Raw genomic sequence first — 10,000 nt, forward strand, 5'->3', positions numbered from 1 at the left:
AGTTTATGTACGATTTCCTCTTTTTGTTTTGTTGTGAGCAAAGTTTTAAGGCATGTGAGCTCATTTCCTGGCAACCTAATTTGGCACCATTTAGAGGTAGAAGTGTAGAGGTAGCCTACATGCTGGTAAACTGGTTGATTATGACAATTTACCAACATAAGAGGCTACATCATAATAGTATTTACATTGTATTTTACTGTCTGGTGTTATTGACATTTGAGTCTAGCACAGATGCAAATATCTACAGTGTGTCACATGTTAGTTCAGTGTAAAAAAACAAAAAAAACATGAAAAAAATAAAAACATATATACATAAAATACATTGTACAAAGTCTGGAACTGTGGATCTTATGCATATGTATTGTATTGTTTATTGCAATGAATTGCGTTGCTTTGGGAGTCTTCCCAGTTCACGGTAGTCAGTGCAAGTCAATGGGGTTGTGAACCATTTTCCTGAAAAATTCCATGGAAAATGGTCCTAACCCACCCATATCCCCCCAGCCACTCCTGCTATCCACCCCTCGAACCCTGACTCTCTGGATCCACCTGCAGCTCCACCTGAAATGTAGATTTTCACGTTGTTATATGACCTTCCTATCCCTATCTACAGCACCTTTCCCCTAGCCCCGCCCCCCTTCACTAAGCATCCATGAGTGACTGACTGACTGAGTGTCCTGACCGGAATGGCCTGCTGCCGGCGCTGTGGGTAAAAACAGGATTGTAAGACTCAATATAGAATGAATGTCTTACCTCTCCTTCTTCTTACATATATTCTTTAATTTTATTTAATAGATTCCCGTCATATCGGGCCTATTGGAGAAACACAATTCATCTTCCTTTGATATTTCCAGCTAGATTGAACAAGCTGCTATATTGGATGTACCCAGATGAGCGTGTGAAGCTGGCTCATCGTTATCTGTTACATAACTGGCTCAGTTCTCCCCCAAAAAATCAATTTAGTGCTAAAATCATCTTTGTCTCTTGGCTGACAAAAAGAACAAAGGCAAAATGTTCGATGCTTTTTGGGGAAAGTTGGCTGTGTATAAATGGCTTCCTGTTTGTCCCACAGAGCGGTTAGCTGGGTCAGCACATGGTCAGCACGCACACCAGAACAAAGTGCTCCTGGATCCCAATATCATGGTCTGAACTGGAACTATGCTGCTCTGCATCCTCTTCTCTCCACTGTCTGCAAGCAAACTCTGCCTGTCTGTCTGTCTGCCTGCCTGTCTGTCTGCCTGTCTGCATGTCTCTGTCTCTCTGCCTGCCTGCCTGTCTCTCTGTCTGCCTGTCTCTCTGTCTACCTGTCTGTCTGCCTGTCTGTCTGTGTGTCTACCTGTCTGTCTGTCTGTCTACCTGTCTGTCTGTCTGCCAGTCATCTGTGTGTCTACCTGTCTGGCTGTCTGTGTGTCTACCTGTCTGTGTGTCTACCTGTCTGTCTGGCGTATGGTGTGTTTGAGCTGTTATACATGTTTGCAAAGGACTCAGAATTAAGAAAAGTTAGTCTGTAGAAAGTAGAAAAAGTCTGTAGAAAAAGTGTGTGTGTGTGTGTCTGTGTGTGTGCGTCTGTGTGTGTGTGTGTCTGTGTGTGTGTGTGTGTGTGTTATTGTGTGCGTGTGTGTGTGTGTGTGTGTGTTATTGTGTGCGTGTGTGTGTGTGTGTGTGTGTGTGTGTGTGTGTGTGTGTGTGTGTGTGTGTGTGTGTGTGTGTGTTATTGTGTGCGTGTGTGTGTGTTATTGTGTGTGTGTGTGTGTGTGTGTGTGTGTGTGTGTGTGTGTTATTGTGTGTGTGTGTGTGTGTGTGTGTGTGTGTGTGTGTGTGTGTGTGTGTGTGTTATTGTGTGCGTGTGTGTGTGTGTGTGTGTGTGTGTGTGTTATTGTGTGGGGGCATGGGTGTGTTTTCCTGTGAGAAACTGAGTGGGAGAGCCCGACCCAGCAAAGATACAAAAGGCAAAAGGGTTGAAAGTGTGAGACAGGGTGATCTGTCTTCAGGAGCTGCACATGATGACTTCCATAGCAAGAGTGGTGTTGTGTTGGGGGGCGGAGTGGTGTTGGGGGGTGCACCAAAAGAAAAAGATAACACATCCCTGTCAATTCCCAACTCTGCTACACACCACAACACACACACACACACACACACAATGGCAAAATGACTAGCCAGTAAACCAGATACACCACAACAAATTACAAAGCAGACAACATCTGACAAACACATCCAAAAGCAGGCTTGTTCATTCAATACAACGTGATTAATGTAGTGGGGAAAATAGATTGCCAGTAGCAGAGCAATTGCCATGACACGAAAGTGTGCACCCTTTCTAAGTGTCAGAGCAAGTTTCCTGGTTTAACCCATTGATACCTGATGCAGCATTTGCGTGTATATCCCTCATTTGTGTGTGTATCCCTTTAAGACCGTGAACCGCGTTAACGCGGTTCGCGGTCTTAAAGGGATACACACACAAATGCTGCATCAGGTATCAATGGGTTAAAAGTTGACTGGCTTCATGGATTGTGTCGTTATGCAGAGTCACTTCTAAGCAGCGAGGGAGGAGACAGCTAGTGTAAAAACTTGGAAAGCTTCAGGACAGCAGGAGGAGCTTCGGTCTGGACCACAAATTGACAACAAGCTTTAGAAAAGAGGAGAAAGCTGCAACACAGTAGCTGCTGTGTGGATATTGGTTTACATCATTAGGCGAGTTTGTCTCAATGAAATCTCCATTAGTTTCACAAGTTGTTTAGCCTTCTACTGAGACTTACTATCGTATTTGTGTTCAAATACGGGGGGGGGGGGGTAAAACACAGAAAGGTCCTGATTGTTTCAAGACAAGACTTAAGACTGAGGACATTTTTTACAGTGTGAAAACATACAATTGTAGAATGCTATTCTTGTCCATATTGTCCTTGACATTGTATGAATGGGATCTCTCTCATGCTTGGGCTCAGTGTGACTGGCCATGGGAATGTTGGGTGTGTCAATATAGAACCTCCTTTCCTTGGGTGTGTCTGACTGATTCAAGCACTCAAAGCACCATGCAGACAATTAGAGGAGATGAACACATCAAATATCTCAGTCACCGGCCTACTGTACAGTATACCCACCAAATGAATGATTGCTCTTGAAAATACAAGGTACTCTCCCATGTAGGCAACCAAACATCTAGCAGTCTGTAGGCAACCAAACATCTAGCAGTCTGTAGGCAACCAAACATCTAGCAGTATGTAGGCAACCAAACATCTAGCAGTCTGTAGGCAACCAAACATCTAGCAGTCAGCCAAAGGAAAATCCTTCCTGCTCAATGGAGTTATTCACTGAGCAACAGATGGCATGTAACGTGAAAGCAATCATGATCATGAAAGGAAATTGTGAGTGTAGCCTTTGCTTTTGAAAATGTGCTTCTGAAAAAGTAGGCGATTGTTGGACAGAATGTTTGCCAGGAAATGCCTTTTGCACGACAGATATGATGGGAGTGAAATAACCTGAAGGTTGGAGAGGTTGTGAGTTTGAACCCACACACACACACACACACACACACACACACACACACACACACACACACACACACACACACACACACACACACACACACGCTGGGAAAAAGTAGAGAAAGGGACTCAACCCCACAAATTGTATGTATTGTTAAATGTATCCTTTGTGTTTTATCAGCTCCATGGGCCAACTTAGCAACCAATAAAACATTAGATGCTGTGTTACATCTAATCATTATCACGAGATATACACATAATTTACCATCTCTACCCCACATTTCACTGAAATTATTCCACCCATTTCTTATAAACAAAAATCACAATTCATGTATTGTTGTGAATATAGTAAAGATGTTGATTGATAATTACAATGGTGTGTATCAAATCCAGCCAGGATAGGCTACTATTGAATGTTGTATGGGTTTTTTTGTTACCTTTATTTACTGTACAGGGGTAAGGCCCTGGCCTTGAGAACACGTTCTCATTTTCAAGGGAGCCCTGTTACAATAAAAACATTTACAGAGGTTGCAGAATTATAAACAGACAGATATAGACTATCAAAACAAGGAGATAAAAGTACATCAAGTAGAGCAAGAACATTCCTTATGCAGGGTACCCTCAAGTAGCACTCTGAAAGACTCCAAAAAGACCAAATGCTCCAGTTTGAAAGTGTTCTGGAGCATGTTCCATTGATCAGCGGCTATGGCTCCACATAATGACACATTGTGTGTTTGTAGTCAAATCTGACGAACCACATTACCCATTCATTTTCTATTTCTATATTTGACCTGAAACAACACAGATGTCCTAATGTTGAATAAAACACCCTTCACTAACAGCTCTGAACTTGATTTGTGTGTGTGATGATACCTAGTGTGGAGGATAGCATGAAGCCTTAAAGCAGCTACGAGCAACTTTTTCGATTGTTATTAAACAGTATCAATTTAATATCAATGCATCACATCTTACCTCTAATAGTCGACGATACCAACGCAGATTAGTCTCGCTTGAAGTCCGAGTGAATCGGCCAGTGTTAGTGTGTCTGTAGCCAGGGCAGATCAGGAAGTGAAATGAAACGGTTTGCAGCAGCCACTTCGGCCATTACCACAAAATAACTTCCAAAAAACCTGTTAGAATATAACGAGAGATGTTCCCGCGAGTATGCGTGGCGTTCACATTGTTTATGTTATGTTGCTAGGCAGCGCAAACGGCGTAAGAAGACAGCTGCGTTTCACTTCCTGGTTTCACTTCCGCGTTTCACTTCCGGGTTACCCGGTCCGGTCGCTCTAGAGAGCCCCCTGTTGACGCGAGTTTAGACAGACTATAGACTTAATAATCACCTAAGGGAGCAATCTCAGATACACACGGCTTTGGTCTCGTCGACTATTAGAGGTAAGATGTGATGCATTGATATTAAATTTATACTGTTTAATAACAATCGAAAAAGTTGCTCGTAGCTGCTTTAAGGCAATCAGATCAAAGAAACCATATTTATGACAGCAGAAAAGTTGTAAATTGGTCAGATTTGACCGGAAGACAACAGGAGGGAGAGTATTATTCACTGACTAGAGTGTGAATTGGAATAAACTGTTTGATTGCATGTTTTTTAACAAGGTAATCCACAAGAAAAGTAAAGCAAGGATGCTCATTAATTAATTAATTAATTAATTAATTAATTTGTTTGTTTGTTTGTTTGTTCGTTCATACATTCATTAATTGACTGACACGACAAGGTGCATCATCTGATCAAAGCAGATGGGAGAATGATGTGATTGGACGGAGGGCAGTGATTGACTCACTCATTGACTGAAGTGCCGGCCCAGTCTGGATGAGCGGTAGTCAACTCGGAGCTGGACAAAGGAGTGCAGCAGGTTGCGGTCCAGGTTGGTCAGCTGCTCTCCTGAGCAAACTTGCTTCAGGTTGCCGGGGTCAACCATCAGGAGGTTACAGAGGGTGTGGAGCGTGGTGAAGAGCTGCAGCACCAGAGGGATACTGAAGTCCTTGGCGCAGCGTCGGTACTCGGCCACGTCGCAGATGACCAGCATGCCTCCCACGGAGCTGTAGCTGTACTGCTGTAGATGCTCATGGATCAGCCGCTGGAAGCGAACGCCCAGTTCCATCAGCACCGTGTCCACGTTCCTCCCATCCATGGACCTCCGCACACGCTCCACCTGCTGACTCACGTAGGCACAGACTTTGGAGCAGGCTGTGGTGTACTGGATCGTGACATTGTTCTCGTCCTCAGGCCTGAAGTCAGTCTTCTTCTGCTCTGTGGCCAGGATGTGCTTCATTTGTCCCACCATGCAGTGTAGGGTTCTGTCAATTCCCGTGTCCAGTTTGACTTCCATCTGTTCAATCACCTCCTTCTTCTTGTGCAGGCACTCTGTCATCTTTGGAGATGAGCGAATGAGAGGCATGAGGTGGTCATTGAACTGCTTGTCAAACAAGTGGAAGATAGCGTTAGCCTTCTGGACCACATCCATGAAATATAGGTTGACATTCTTGGCATCTGCTGAGGGGATAGCTGAGAGGCCGATCTCTAAGGCGTAGTCAATGTGCTCCACACACAGGTGCTCAACCAGCAGCATGAAGATCGAGAAGGCGTTCTTGGGCAGGTCAGAGGGATGTGACAGCCTGTGGCATCTCTCAAAGGCATGGCGTGTCTCCTGCAGCAGGTTGACCGCCACCTCCTGCGAGAGAAAGGCCTCCCCGTGGGTGTCAATGCTGGGCCCCAGGGGCAGGTTGGTCCGCTGCCTGATCCGCTCCTTCAGCTCCTGGATGCTGCCAGTGCTTATCGGGCGTTTCTGGTGGTTCTGGTAGTAGCGCTGTAGGATCATGGCGCTCCGAGTGCGAAGGTATTCCCTCTCCATGTCGATGTAACTTTCCAGGTAGGAGGAGAAAATGTTCTTGGTCAGCTTGGACAGGAAGGTGTTGTCTGAACCCAGGTTGAACTCTGTCAGCTTGGTAGCCAAAGTAGTGGTCCTGCCGTAAAGGTCATAGAGGTTCTTGAGGTACTGTTCAACATCAGAGTGTCTGGTCTCGTCCAGTCTCTCTCTAACATGAGGCTGTAATTTGTTCTCAAAGATGCTTTGGATGAGTTTGGCCATAACGGCCTCTGGGCTGCTGAAGACCGCTCCCAGCTGCTTGTTGACCCGCTGGCAGAGAACTGCAGTGTCCTCAAACACATCGTTCCTCGTGTAGGCCCCTTCCTGACACTGCTTGATGTAGACATCCACACACTGTGCATAGTTCTTGAAATGTAGCAGAACCGCGGCCACCTCCCGCATACGTGCAATCTCACCTCTGTGCTGGGCGGTGGTGAACTCCTGGATTAACTGCCGCTCTAGGTTTCTGTACTTACCAGCAATATTTGCCTTGACATCTGCAAATCTGTTGAAGGGCAGCTCCTGGGCAACGAGATGCAGCTTGTGAATGATATCAGCAGCCTCCTTAATCTTGTCTGCCTTGTTGAACACGTCATTGCGTAGCTCTCCATCCAAAAACTGGTTGAAGTAGGTCATGAGGCGCTGCGCTTCCACGGCCCTCTGTCGGTGTGTATTCACCCCCTCCAGCTGGTCGCCGAGGTGACACACCTTGGTGGCCACATAGCTGATGTGCTCGTCAAGCTCCTGGAAATGCTGAAAGGCCACCTGGTTGCTCCTTTGCAAGTCTTGTACTTTGTGTGCAAATTCCTTGGCCTTGCGATGACACTGATGTTCAAGCTTCTCCACCCGCCGTTGGATCTTCTCATCCAACTGCTGCAGCTCCTCAATGTGGTTCTCAAACTCTTCCAGCAGCCTTTTGGGGTCAAACGCCTCAGCTCCTCCTTTAGAGCCTCCTCCAGGAGTCCTCCATGCCAACCTTTCAATGTACTCGTCTGCATTAAAGAGCTCCCCGAACAGTTGAGCAGCTGTTGACATTTTCAAGCTTCCGTTTGCGGCGTTGGATGCTATTTGTTCTCCGATAACATCCCTCACTGATGACATCACAATTACTCGAGTGACATCACTGATGACATCATCACTGATGACATCATCACTGATGACATCACAGTTGCTCGAGTGACATCACTGATGACAACATCATGGACTGGTAGACATTGTGACATCATCAGTGATGTATTCCTGTAAGCAGCTCAGCAGCTAGGCCTACTAGTCAATTTAAATGGAAGGGGAAGATGAAAGGTGCAAGAAAATCAAGCAACCAAGTAAATAAATAAATAATGAAAGTATGCATACAAATTTGAAGTTAATAAATAAATAAATAAATGAATAAATAAGTGTGTGTGTGTGTGTGTGTGTGTGTGTGCGTGCGTGCGTGCGTGCGTGCGTGTGTGTGTGTGTGTGTGTGTGTGTGTGTGTGTGTGTGTGTGTGTAAAGCAATAGACTAGAGGTACGTTTTTTTAGGGGAGTCAAATTTCCCAAGTCCGTGGGCCTGAGTAAGTCAGCGACTCAGCTAAAGAACTGAGAGAGGCTTTGTACTGGAGAGAGAGAGAGAGGGGAGAGAGAGAGAGAGAGAGAGAGAGAGAGAGGGGGGGAGAGAGAGAGAGAGAGAGAGACCGCAGTCAGTCCAGTGAAGCAGAGGAGAAGGGACGTCAGCAGAGAGAGAGAGAGAGAGAGAGAGAGAGTTTCCCTGCTCTTCATCACACACACGCACACGAGGATAACTTCCCAAATTGGATTTCTATTTATTCGCACGCTAAAATGACTCAAAGGTAAGTAAGAGAAGACCGCTTCAATATCATTTTCCCATCAAATCAAAGGTGGCGGAATGGCATTAAACCGACCTTAAGAAATTCACTTTAAGTGAATGTTTCTTTCTACTTCGGCTACATGAAAGTTTTCACTTTGCGTGTTGCTCGCGTGAGTCGCATTATAATTCAAAGGAATAGCATGATGTGCACGTGCACGTCAGCTACAGACTATATGAGTGTGTTTAGTGAGCAGTTTGTGGTCTTCTCTGTCTCCAGGTGCTGTCTCGCGCTGCATCTCGCGCTGCTGTGCTCGCTGGCCGCCGCCCTGCAGGTTATTGAAGGTAAGAGTCACGCTTGTGCTGCTGCACACATGCTTCAGCTTCTCCAACAAACCTTCTTCAACTTTCATCTCAAACGCATCATGGTGGACAGGTTCTCCACCTGTGTGCCACCCAGAAATGCGTGACCCCGCGGCAGTTAACTAGTAGGAGTTGTGCCAAACAAACGTTAATATCTCAAAAAGTAAACATCACATCGCTTCTATTTTGACATTCTGAGTGAGAGCAGAAGTAGCTCAAGAGTTTGATGTATAATAATATATGCATGTCGTGATAAAGTTGTGTGAACTTTCATGATGTTGTTAACTTGTTGTCCTAAGTATTCACTCATCTCTTCCCTGCAGTGTCTTCACATAGAATTTGCAGTTTGCGTTTGTGTTACAGCCTGAATAAAACATGATTAAATACAGGGAAAATACAGAAGACTTTATCAAAATATGGTATCTATGCCCATAGGCTATCATGACCTTTAACCTACAGGTCACTACAGTGAGTTCTTCCAGTATGTGTTAGCGATGTCAAGAGGGCACGGTGGCTCAGTGGTTGGCACTGTTGCCTCACAGTCAGCAAGAAGGTCCAGGGTTCGAATCCCCGGTCCGTCCCACGTCCTTTCTGTGTGGAGTTTGCATGTTCTCCCGACATGTATGTTAGGGTTAATACTCCTGTCAGTGCTCCTGACCAAGGCACTGGTAAAATAACTGGAGTTGGTCCCCGGGCGCTGCACTGCGACTGCCCACTGCTCCTAGTTGGTTCCTAGTAGAGGATGGGTCAAATGCAGAGGAGGAATTACCCCATGGGGACAACTAACGGATAACTTAACATAACTTAACTTCAGAATAATAGGCTAATTATTATATATCATTATAGATATTATTATATATCATTATCAGTTGTCAGTTAGACTGTTGTCAGTTACACTGGAGTTGTCTGCAGGACACTGACCATACTATAGGATCATATAGTATGAATAGGCTGTTGTCGGCTAGGCGGGTCTATAGATAAATAGCCTATGTCCAACTCCTTATAGTCTCTCATGTGACTAATGTGTGAATCAATGGCAATAGCCAAACACACAGCAGCATACAGTCTCAGCCTGTGTCGATGCTGATTAGATTTAAACGTAGGACTTCTACACAATGACAGATGTGCAGATGAGGAGAGATGTATCCAAACAACAGATGTTATTTAAAAAAAAAGTAGTTTGATGGGAATTTTAATTTGCAGAAAGGTGCTACACATAGCAGCTTTAATTAAAGTCCACTTGATTAATTAGTTGACTACTCCTCTCAGATGGACCGATGATGTCACCAGTAGTCATGTGATCTAGAATAGATAGTATGCTTAGTTACGGTATATAACCTTGCAAGGCATGAGATCAGATCACACACGTCAGGTGAGTGCTTATCAGCCACGCCTACATTTCCAATTAAGGAGACAATAAATAATTGAGAGTGAATTTGGGCGGGTCTGATGTTTGATGTTAGAAT

General features: G+C 45.0%; 1 protein-coding gene and 1 pseudogene across 4 annotated transcripts in view; one reads left to right on the forward strand and one right to left on the reverse strand.

The window, feature by feature from the left end:
* LOC310797153 (solute carrier family 12 member 7-like) overlaps nucleotides 1-281 on the forward strand; it is a 42,602-nt gene extending 42,321 nt beyond the window's left edge. For all 3 annotated transcript variants that reach the window (XM_083659472.1, XM_083659473.1, XM_083659474.1), the window contains one exon: nucleotides 1-281. This exon is cut by the window's left edge and continues 1,928 nt beyond it. The gene's annotated coding sequence lies outside the window, so the exon portion shown is untranslated.
* A 5,000-nt stretch (nucleotides 282-5,281) lies between these two features.
* Nucleotides 5,282-7,402, reverse strand: LOC310797415 (exocyst complex component 5 pseudogene; annotated as a pseudogene). The gene has a single exon. The product of its transcript is annotated as an exocyst complex component 5 pseudogene (transcript).
* Nucleotides 7,403-10,000: the final 2,598 nt, after the last annotated feature.

Source organism: Poromitra crassiceps, assembly GCF_964638095.1.
Source record: "Poromitra crassiceps genome assembly, chromosome: 23".
NCBI classification, from domain to species: Eukaryota; Metazoa; Chordata; class Actinopteri; order Beryciformes; family Melamphaidae; genus Poromitra; species Poromitra crassiceps.